Genomic DNA, 12,743 nt, shown 5'->3' on the forward strand with positions numbered 1-12,743 from the left:
TGTCATAGCTGCCAGAAAATCGTTGTAACTGACAGTGTTGTTGAAAGTGTGAACCGTTGTCGTTAGCTATCATATTACGACAGTTTTTCAAAACCGTCGCAAAAAAAACCGTCGCTAACTAGCGACGGTTTATGATATATCGTCGCTACTTTTAGTGACGGGTTTTGACTAAGCCGTCGCTCATTAGCGACGGTTTTTCTAAGCCGTCGCTAATTAGCGACGGTTTAGAAAAACATCGTCGCTAATTAATAACAGTTTAGATATAATTCGTCGCTAATTTTATAAGTAAAATATACAAAATTACTTTTATAATTTAATAAATCTACCAATAAAACTTACAATCTGACGAAGCTAATAATATTCATTATCTTAACTAACACTTAGAAATTTATCAAGAATTGAAGAGAAAAAACTTATCCTAAATTGAAATTAAAATCGTCTCAGAGATAAAAATTTATCGTAGATGTGGTTGGTGTAGAGAAAAATGGACCGAAAACGCGAGCATTTATAGACAATTTGCGATGGTTTTTGGTAAATAGCGAAGATTGTTTATTAAACCGTCGCTATTAGTTACGGTTAAGCAAAAACTGTTGTTATTAGCGACGATTTTTGTTTAAACGGTCGCTATTTTTAAAATTGCGACGGTTTTATTCCGTCGCTATTAATGACGGTTAAGCAAAAATCGTTGCTATTAACGACAGTTTTTGTTTAAACTGTCGCTATTTTAAAAATTAAACCGTCGCTAAATATAGCGACAGTTTAAGCAAAATCATCGCTAATTAGCGATCAACTGCGGTTTCCTAACACCGTCGTTGTTTTCCAAAAAAAAAAAAAATGCTAATCGACAGCGGTTTTTCTAAAACAGTTGTCGTTTGTCCAAAAAACACGATAATCCACAACAGTTTTACAAAAAGCGTTGTCGTTGACACAAAAAAAAAAGTTCATAGACAACAGTTTTTAAAACCGTTGTCTGTGGCCTAAATAGTAAGCTAAAAGACAACGGTTTTTTAAAAAACCTTTGTCTTTGCGCGTTTTTTTTAAACAAAGACAACGGTTTTCTAAAAACCGTTGTCTTTGCTTAAAAAAATGCGCAAAGACAACAATTTTCATTAAAACCGTTGTTAAAAAGTAAAAACAACGTTTTTTTTGTAAAATCGCTGTTTTTAAGGTGTTGTGTATTCAATATTTTCTTGTAGTGAACACATTCACAAACAATCATTCACATATACAGAGAGTTGAACTTATGATTTAGCTTAGTGAGTCTTCACAAAAAGATATTAAAGATTGTGTTTGTAGTCTTGGCATAAAGACATTAAACAATATGCAGATTGTAAGGTACTGCTGCAATCTTGAGTACTAGGAGTTCTTGTCCGGTGCTGCTCTTTTGGAGTGGGTTTGTACAAGGTATTGTATAAATCAAAGTCTTCTAATAAATCCTACCCGAGGTGATAGACGGGTGACGTAGGAGCAGTTGAAGTCTCCAAACATCCATAAACATATCTTGTGTCTTTAACTGTTTAATTATTGTTTTAAAAGTGATTTGATCAGTTCAGTTCTTCTCATAACTGAACTGATGCAAGCCCGAACTGATCCCACTTATATTAGTTATTCAGTTTAAACATAAGCTAAAAACTTTAAACTGTTCAGTCTTCTTAATGAATGATTATTTCAAGTATCTTTTGCTTGGTTTGAAAACCAAATTCGATTTAATTTATCGGTGTATTCATTTTTAGAATATAAGCTATTGCAATGAAAAATATTTTGTTTAAAGTTATTCAAAGGTGTCAAAACCGATCTTCATCTTAAAAAATATTATCAGAATAATTTTTATTATTTTATTCACAATAATTAATTTATTCCATATAAAAAATTAAACATAATAATTAAAATATCTATAATATCTAAAATAATTTCTATATTGATATTAGTTAAATCTATTTTAGGAATTACTTTAAAAATTTTAAATATTTAATTTTGTTATTTTAAATACTTAAACTTATAACTTATTGAATGTAATTAATTAACTGCTAAATAAATTACAATCACACAGTAAATAATATGAAAATAAATTGCAAACATACAACAAATATTAAAATGATACTCATATAATAGAAATTAAACACGAGAATCCAATTCTTTATAGAAATTTTTTTTACAAAATATTACAAGTTTATTGAAATAATTTTATGAGATTAGTGAAATTTAAAATCAACACACATTATAATTAACCATTACAACAAATAAATTCTAATTAAAAAATACAAAAAATTAAAATAAATATATAATTTGACGCTTCCACCAACCTACCGCGAATGGAGCAAAGAATCCACCATTTGGGTGTTTATTACGCCCACAATTTCAACTTCGCGCCTTCCATTTTCACCACCTTATGTGGCCTCCGCTACAACCATCCAACCGCCGCCGCTGTTGCAGCCATAACATCGATCATCACTGCTGAAGATAAATTAATAATCATGTTCTTCGTTCTTGTATTTTAATTTTCAGATCAGAAAAATAAGGCCACCACATTTTTACATCTCACCGCTCGATTTTTGTTTAAGCCACTGCTCCATTTTCACAGAGTCACTAACGCCTCTGTCGTCGTCGTTGTTGCCTACGGAACAATCACTACCAACGTCATTGAAGGTAAACATTAATCATATAACTTTATTATTTTTAGTGGAATTTACAGATCTTAAGTCCTTGCATTCAATTTTTCTTGTCCTTTCGATTTTCAATTACCAATTTTATAATTCATGCTCTTGAAAATATTGTCGAAGCAGTCGAAGATGAGAATGTGATTAATCTGGAATAATGTGCAGCAACAATAAGCAGTAAGTCGAGGCAAAGATATGTACTTTATCTGCAAGAAGAAATTGCTCGTATCACATTACTCTATGTTGACGGCAATCGTCTCTAAGATACAACGAATTCGAATCAAGAGAATGAAGCACGACAACTCTTGATAATAGCGAACGAAATATGCAGAACTTTCAAGCACAAAGTGAACGAGAAGGGAGTGCAGCAAAGATGCGAGAGCAAAAAGTGTGAACAATGCAGATGGATGAGATTATTTGTAGTAGTGTACCAGTTGCATCGAAGGAGCAAAAACTTCTGGATACAAACTCAACTTTCTGTGAAAGGCCGAAAGACATACTGTGTTGGAATTTATGAGTTTCATATTTTGATAAAAAAAATCCGCAAGAGAACTGAAGAACCAAACTGATTGGACGTAACCAAGAGATCGTAACTGAAAGAAGACTTATCGGATTTAAATGGATTAAGAACTGAAGCTCTTATAAGTATAAATAACTCTTAAAACTGATGACACGAATCTCAGTAAACAAATTGGAAATTAGAACTCAATATTTCGCTTAACTAAACGGAAAATACCTATATCAACTGAAATCTTCAAAACTAAGAAGACATCAGTTAGAACTGGTGTTGTTCGGCTAAACTGATCTATCGACCAGTTTGACTACTGATTAGTTAGTCACGTCATCGGTTGTATCAGCCGACAAATTGACAGTTTGTACCAAAGTAGAACAGATGAAACAAAACAGAACAGTCTGATACTTCATACCATTGTCACATAAAGTCATCTACATGGACTAAACGACGATTCAATGGATATTAGTCATTAAATGCATTCAATGTGACCGTTGGAATCAGATATTATATATAGTTGAAGAAGGTTGGTGAAAAACACTGAACGAACTTTCTACAATAATCAATCAGTTGCGAAACATTCTCAAGCATTTTTCTCAGTTATAAATTGTACACTGTATCTTTTATTTCATTGTAATTATTTGTAGCATTCAAGCTACTATTTAGAGCTATTCAGTTATCTATTTTAAAGTGTTGGAAAACTAAGAGTTTCAGCTTGGCAGTGTATAAGTCTAACTGAAGTGGATTATTACAATATGTTGTAATACATCAAAGTGTTTTAGTGAAAAACCTATTTTCGAAAAAAAAAGGTGACGTAGGAGTATTTGAAGTCTTCGAACATCCATAAAAACTCGTGTGTTCTATTCTATCATTTATTCAGTTTTTACAGCGCCTCAATCTAAGTATTCAATCTACATTTCAGTCTAATTCCGCAATATCATTAGTTGACTGATTTATATTAACAAACAAGATTTCATGACCAGTTCAATCATAGAACTGATTCATATTCAAAAGATTTCAAAAAGTCAGAGTGTTTATTCAACCCCTCTTCTAAACACTCCAACTACATTAATCGATCCTATCACACTAGATCAGATGTAGCCTTCTGGACGGATGCACGTACTGTTTGGTCTGTGATAGGACACACTGTTTCCGAATGAGTGCAATTTTTATTTCGAAAATAAAAAAAAAATTATTTTTCAAATAAATTTTGTCCAAAAATATTAATACGGTCACCTCGTCCAAAAATATTAATACATCTTCCCCCTTCCAAAAACTTATGATGTCCCTTGGAGCCCAACTTTAGCTCAAACTTGGAGCTAATAAGTAATTTTATTCTTGGCACGTTTTCCAATTTGGGACAATTTCCACTTGCTTTCATCCAGTACTTGTCATTTATCCAACAATCCTCACATGAATAAAATTAATGCATGTATGCATATTCACTTGAGAGCTCTTGTGAATTATTATTGCATCAGGATAAGTAGTTTTTGATTTTGAACATTCCTTAGTAATATATACTATCGGATTTACTAGTTGTGTAGTGAATTGATGTCTTGAACTAGACAACTGTTTATTTCGGATTTCTTATAATGTTCTCATGTTGTGTTCATTTCGGCCATAGACCATATCTTAGAATAATAAGTGTTCTTATTGAAGCAGACACTACTTCTCACTTATATAGGTGATATCCTGTTTAGATTATTTTTGTCATACCCTACTTCTTAGGTATATAAATCATGAAAAGAAAACTTAACTTCACCACATATTGCAGGCCTATAACTTAAAACTATAAAATGTCAAAAAATGTATTTGATTCAACCTAAAAATTTGGATTGACATTTAATTAAGAAATATCTCAAACTCATGTACTCATTTTCATTTCGATTAAAAATAATATCAATACAGATACTAGTTAATTCATTATTTTATCGTCCTTATGTTTTTTCTTTTATTTGATATTTTTTTAATTACTAATAATAGTTTAAATTCAAAATTATTAACATCGTTCATTTCATTTTCGATTTCTGGTAACAAAAACCTAGCGAAATTTTAAATCATATTAATTAAAAAACTAATAAAAAGTTATTACATACACTACATATAAAAAAAATTATAATATTTTATTATTCCATAAACTGAAAAAAAAACAATAATAATAATTTTAACATAAAATTTAGTTTTTTAATTAATTCTTATATAACATTTGATGTTTAATTATTTTTTATAATTTCATAAATAAATAAATATATATATATATATATATATATATATATATATATATATATATATACGGGTATACTCTAACGAGTTTCAGTATTTCAATGATATTTGACAATACAATTATCCAAATGATCAGAGGGGAAAATGGATGAATATAAAACTCAATTTGCAACAAGTCATATTTAGGATCGATTGCGCTAGTTCGAACATTATCTGAGCAAAATTGTAAGGACCGTGTATTGTATTATCGTAAATCCTATGTTGATTATCGATAATTCATGAAATTGTTATGCTATTAAGTGTACAAAGTATATAATTGACAATTAAAGTTAGAAAATAGGTGATGATAATGAAAGATTGTATTAGAAATTGATTTGTGCTTGAATGGCGTGCTGAACCGCAATAGAAAAGTGACACATTTTACGGGTATTAGCATAATTATCCGAGTATTAGTCCAAATGAAATGAGACCAATTGCATTGAAAAGCTAATACATAGTACTAAAATTTTCATGTTTTGAGTTTTTTCCAAATCCATTTGGAAATAGGGGCAAAATCATCCCGAAGTGTAACGTGTGCATTGCAGTTCATGCACTGACACATTTTGGGAGAATGCGCATAACTCTCGCGTCCGATATCCAAATTGAGTGAGGTCATTGGCAAATGGAAGATAAGACATAGAACAACAACTTTTATGTCGACCACTTTTGCATATTTGGAACCTAAAATAGCGTTTCGGACAGAACAAGACGCGCACCTGTGTAGGCCCGCGCGCTGACAAAACAAGGAGCGCACATGCGATGTATGACTCTCGCAGGTATGGTTTATCATGTTTGAAATGCTAGGAACAGAGCAATCTTCGAAAGTGAAAAGCCGTATGTTGCGCCTATAATAAAGAAAATCAAGATTCTCATATTTCGGTGCATCCCAAATGTTGTTACTGTAATAGATATGTAGTTATTAGTCAAGTTAGACTATGACTTTGTTGTTAATGTATTAGTTGTGTTGCAATATGTTTGTTTAGATTTGATGTTGTTTGTTGGATTTTACCTGGTAATGCCTAGTATACTTGTACATGTACTCTATTTTTACCTTATTTAATGGAAGCAATTTCATTTAAAAAAATGATAAGAATGAGTTTTTGTACAGATTTTCATTTCCTTTGCTGAAGCTTCGAGAGAAAAGAAAGAAAACCAAATTCTATCGTTCGAATCTACCTCGAAACTTTGTCCAAACTCGAAACAAATTATATATTTGGAATCCTCGCGTCGAGAGCTTTTTTTTGAGGTAAAATTCTTTTGGTTTCAACAGCTTTAATTATTAAAATGCTGGAATCGCATGTATTTGAAGCCGAGATCTATATATGTGGTAGAATAACCGACAAGAAACTAAGTTTTGAAGTCGGAATTGAATTATGTTCTGATTTTGATTTGATATGAAATTTTAAAATTTCAAAAGATATTTGAAATTTATATTGTCGATTTTGAATGATGTTACTGACTGAAATGAATATGTTATTGATATAGATAGATTTTATACTGATATCTTCAAGCTACATCGACTGGAACGAAGAATTGAGGTATGTTGCGATTGAGTAACATACGACAGGTATCTGTATCATATGATGTATGTTTGATTGATTCGATTGAAAATATATGTCTATATGCCTTATTTATTGAGTTGATGTGGCATACATGACATGCACATTGAGCTATGATCCTTAGATACCTTGATATGATTGGCTTTGATTCTGAGGTTTGTGAACACGATGCTATGCTTGGAATTATGTGGCCCTTAAAACATAGTCATTTGTGGCCCCGATGATTGATTGAGATTTTAGATTTGAGATTTGATAGCGCTTTGTCGACGTTATCATACGAGTATCCCCGATTGAGGTCAGTGTGCAAGCTCAAGCATTGATTTGATAGCGATTCGTTTGATTCTGACATTTGCTTAGTGGATGGGAATTTGACCTGATATCTCCACGACATACATGCATTGCATATCATATATCATTGTTTAGATTCTTGTAGTATATATTTTGGTTGTTTCAGACTGAGCTTTGCTCACCCCATAGGGAGCTGTTGTTGTCTTTGTATGTGGACAATGACAGGTACTCCAGGATATCAGGAGGCCGGAGATGGTGCTTCTGGAGGGAGTCACAGTTTGAGCTGAGGTTTTATGTTTTGTTTCCCAGCATATATATATACCAAGGCATGTCACGAGCATATGAGTTTGTTTGTATGTAGCTGGTTTTGATTATGTGTGGGCATATTTAATGATGTGAGGTGAAATACTATTTTTAGTTTTCAAACAAGATATTTTGGGCCCATTGTAAAGAAAATTTTAAACTCGTTTCCCGCTATAATTAATTAACCCTAATTAAATTGCATTGTAATAACAATTAGGAGTTAAGGTCTCCACACAGCATGGTATCAGAGCATAGCGGAGAATGCTCAATTGAGTCTTGTGTACACTTAAATAGGCACAAATGAATTGTGCGCTTGTGTTTGAATTATTTGTATTACTTGCTCCTACTTGACTTAGTTTGAGTAAGTCGTTGATGAGATTGATGATATGAAATGATGATAATGTGATTGATATTTATTTGTGATATTCATCCTCTGATTTGTAGATGGAACCACGAATGAAACTGCGAGTAGTAGTACTGAGAGGATAGTTGGACAATTCGAATGAATGTCCATGGACTTAGTGATGGCTCGATTCCAGGATTTGAAACCACTGAGGTTCTTTGGCACCGAGAGTGCAGAAAGAGCAGAGGCTTGGTTGAAGGATATCGAGCACTTGTTTAATATTGTTGAATATTTTAAGGCTCGGGGAATGAAACTTGCTCTTCATCAGTTGAAGGACTGAGCAAAATCTTGGTGGGAAGCCGCTGAGATTGGACTGAAAGAGGCCGGGATTGAAGTCACATGAGATGTCTTCAAGGCCCAGTTTTTGGAGCAGTATTCCCCTCCTTCTTACTATACCACCCAAGAGAATGAATTCAATAGCCTGGAGCAGGGAACAATGACTGTTGCAGAATATGCTTTGAAGTTTTCTACGTTGTTAAAATATGCACCCCACGTAGTGAAAAATGCAACATCAAAATATTACATGTTTGTGAATGGATTGCATCTTGCTATATATACTTTTATCATTTCAGGATTGCCTACGAGCTACGCAGAAGCAGTCGAAAGAGCCAAGGCCGTCGAAGCTGAACTAAGGCGAGGAGGTCCTCAGTACGCTCCTTCACCTCCAGTGTCATCTCAGCATCCTACTTTGCGTCCAAGAGGTAAGAAGTTCAAGAAGACTGGTTCTGCTTCTTCATCTTCTTCGAGTTCGAGTGGATCCCAGATAGGGAGTCCCGTGATTGCTCTTTATTGTAGTCATTGTAGAGGCAAACATACTATCGAGCAGTGTCGAGGTATGTTTGGTACTTGTTATCAGTGTGGGCAGGAAGACCATTTTTCTCGAGTATGTCCAAATAGGGGTACGACTTCATCCCAACCCCAGCCAGGATTTAGAGGTGGCTCCAGTATGATGAGACCTGTTGTTCCTGTTTCCTCTTTCAGCAGTCGAATGTTCCACGATATCGAGGACCTAGTCGTCAGACTGTTCAAGGCCCTCCTCAAGTTCGAGTGTATTTCATGACCGAAGATTAGGCGAAGGAAGCTCCTGGTGATGTGATTGCAGGTATTTGCATGCTTTGCGATTATCCTGCACGTGTTTTATTTGATACAAGATCATCCCACTCATTCATATATCATGCATTTATTGCATCCCATGATATTATGTGTACTCCATTGTATGATACGTTGTCAATAGCCATGCCAGCAGGAAAGATTATTCTGTCTGTGCAAGTTGTGCATAATTGTATATTGATCTATGATGATAACGTGATATTCTTGAATTTGATTGTCCTTTCAATGCACGACTTTGATTGTATTGTTGGGATTGATATTTTGACAACCAATCGAGCTATTGTCGATTTTTTTCATGGGGTGGTTCGATTTTGACCTATTGATGAACTCAAGTGGAATTTTTATGGCAAGGGTTCTCAAGCCAAAATTTCTTTGGTATCATCTTTGGAAATGTCCCGACTTTTGTTTAGCGGGGATGAGGGTTATCTTATCTATGCCGTTGATGTCTCTAAAAAAGAGCCCTCTTTATCTGATATTCTTGTTGCGAAAGAGTTTCCAGATGTATCCACCCTGGAGGCCGAAAAATATACTTGACATTGAGACCTCAATTCTGGTGGAGACGTATGAAGAAGAACATTTCTAAATTTATTTCGAAATGTCTTGGCTGTCAGCAAGTGAAAGCCGAGAGAATGAAACCTGGAGGATTAATCCATAGTCTCGAAATCCCGAAATGAAATTGAGAACATATTGCTATGGATTTTGTGACTCATTTGCCTCGTTCGCCCAAGGGCTGTAATGCTATTTGGGTTATTATTGATCGACTTTCGAAATCTGCACATTTCATTCCGTATGAACGGACTTATCCTTATAAGAGAATGGCCCGTTTATACATCGAGAATATTGTGAGACTGCACGGTGTTTCAGTCTCGATTGTATCAGATTGCGATCCCAAATTTGCTTCTAAATTCTGGGGTAGTTTTCAAGAAGTTATGTATACGCGTTTGGCTATGAGTACTGCTTATCATCCTCAAACTGATGGCCAGACTAAGCGTACAATTCAAACATAGAAGATATGTTATGTGCTATCGTGATGGATTTCAGAATGGGATGGCAAGATGCCTTACCATTAGTGAAATTTTCTTACAATAATAGCTTTCAAACGAGTATTGGTATGATACCATTTGAAGCCTTATATGAGAGACGATATAGGTCACCATTATTCTGGGATGAAATTGGTGAAAGACAAATGACTGGACCTGAAATGATATAGGAAATGAATGATAAGGTTCAGTTGATTCGACAGCGAATGAAAGCTGCCTAGGATCGTCAAATGAGTTATGCGAATAAACGAAGACGACCCTTAGAATTCCAGAAAGATGATAAAGTATTTTTGAAAATATCTCCCTTCAGATGCAATGTTCGATTTGGCATGCGAGGGAAATTATCTCCTAGATATGTTGGTCCATATGAGATCCTTGATCGATTTGGGGATCTTGCTTATCGGTTGGCATTGCCACCAGCTTTATTTGTCATTCATGATGTAATTCATGTTTCTATATTGAGGAAATATGAACCAGATCTGTCACATGTGCTCCAACGTAATGAAGTTGAAATTGATCATTCACTTTCCTATGTTGAACAACCTGTTTGCATTATGGATCAGAAGGAAAAGATATTGCGTAACAAATCAATTCCTCAAGTTTGAGTACAACGGACACGTCATGGTGTGGAAGAGTCAACGTGGGAATTTGAGAGCAAGATGCGAGAATCATATCCACATTTATTTGATTTTATTCCACATGTTCCATTGTATTCAATGTATAATGATCTCTTTATTGATTTTAGTTTTGATATGTACTATAATTGGTGACATACTATATTTTTACCAATGTTATGTATATATAAACATTTTAGATTTTGAGGACGGAATCTTTTAAGTGGGGGAGAAATGTAAGGATCGTGTATCGTATTATCGTAAATCCTATGTTGATTATCGATAATTCATGAAATTGTTATTCTATTAAGTGTACGAAGTATATAATTGACGATAAAAGTGAGAAAATAAGTGATGATAATGAAAGATTGTATTAGAAATTGATTTGTGCTTGAATGGCGTGCTGAACCACAATAGAAAAGTGACACATTTTACGGTTTTTATCATATTTATCTGAATATTAGTGATGCAAATGTGGTTGATCAAGCACCAAAGAAAGCATGGGAGTCGTTGGAGTTGCCTGAAGGACCTATAACGAGGGGACGAAGCAAGAAATTTAAAGATGCACTTCAAGGACTCATGATGAGCTTTCAAGGAAGTCCTACAAGTTGGATGTCTAAATTAGAGGAGGTTGGGAATCATGGGAATAATATTGGAGGTTTTTGGAATGTTATTCAAGTGCAATTTGCCGAAGGTGGAGCGCTCCCGCGCCAGTTCAGGGACTGCACTCGCGGTCCATGATAATCAAATTTAAGAGAACATTGCCGAAGCTATACCGCACCCGCGGTCAAGCAAGGATCGCACCCGCGGACGGCAAGCGCACCCGCGCTCCTACAATGACCGCACCCGCGGTCCTTTTATTCGAACTTAGCCGAAGCCACACCGCACCCGCGGTCCAGTATGCAGCGCACCCGGGGTTTATTGTCAACTTCCGTGTCAAAGTTGCTAATTATCTTCTTTAATGCTTTCTACACTACTTTTTATGGGTTTTATTAATTATATAATGCATTGTAATGACCAAAAACGAGATTATTGAAGATTGATATCAAATACATTGAGTTCTCTCAATTTTCAAAGCTTTTAGCTTTGTTCTTCACAAGAAGAAAACCAAATCAAACTTATCAAAGATTTTCATCTTTGTGGCGTTTGTCGATTGTTCTTCGCACGAATTGTCAAAACAAGTTCTTTGAAGGTTCGTTTGAAATTCAATTGTTTTATCGTTGATATTTGTTGCTAAGTTATAATCGCTTAGAGGTGAATATCACAAAATCGTTACTTGTTTCAAAAGATCGGGACAACATAATCGTTCCTTGTTTGTTATTGAATTGAGAGTGCGATTTGTATATTCGTGCTTGCCTTTCATTCGTACGAGGATTCGTATCAATTAGTCCAAATGAAATGAGACCAATTACATTGAAAAACTAATACATAGTACTAAAATTTTCATGTTTTGAGTTTTGTCCAAATCCATTTGGAAATAGGGGAAAAATCATCCCGAAGTGTAACGTGTGCATTGCAGTTCTTACACTGACACGTTTTGGGAGAATATCCAAATTGAGTGAGGTCAGTGGCAAATGAAAGATAAAACATAGAGCAACAACTTTCATGTTGACCACTTTTGCAAATTCAGAACCAAAAATAGTGTTTTGGACAGAACAAGGCGCGCACATGCGCGAGTTCCGGCGCCCATGCGCGCACCGCACTATTGCACACTATTTAAGAATTATAAGGATGAGTTTTGTTACAGATTTTCATTTCCTTTGCTGAAGCTTCGAGAGAAAAGAAATAAAACCGAATTCTAACGTTCGAATCTACCTCGAAACGTTGTCCAAACTAGAAATAAATTATATATTCGGAATCATCGTGTCAAGAGCTTTCTTTTGAGGTAAGATTATTTTGGTTTCAATAGATTTAATTATGAAAATGCTGTAATTGCATGTATTTGAAGCCGAGATCTATATATGTGGTAGAATAACCGAAAAGAAACTAAGTTTTG

The sequence above is a fragment of the Primulina tabacum genome, chromosome 18 (assembly GCF_025594145.1).
Source record: "Primulina tabacum isolate GXHZ01 chromosome 18, ASM2559414v2, whole genome shotgun sequence".
In the NCBI taxonomy this organism is placed as follows: domain Eukaryota; kingdom Viridiplantae; phylum Streptophyta; class Magnoliopsida; order Lamiales; family Gesneriaceae; genus Primulina; species Primulina tabacum.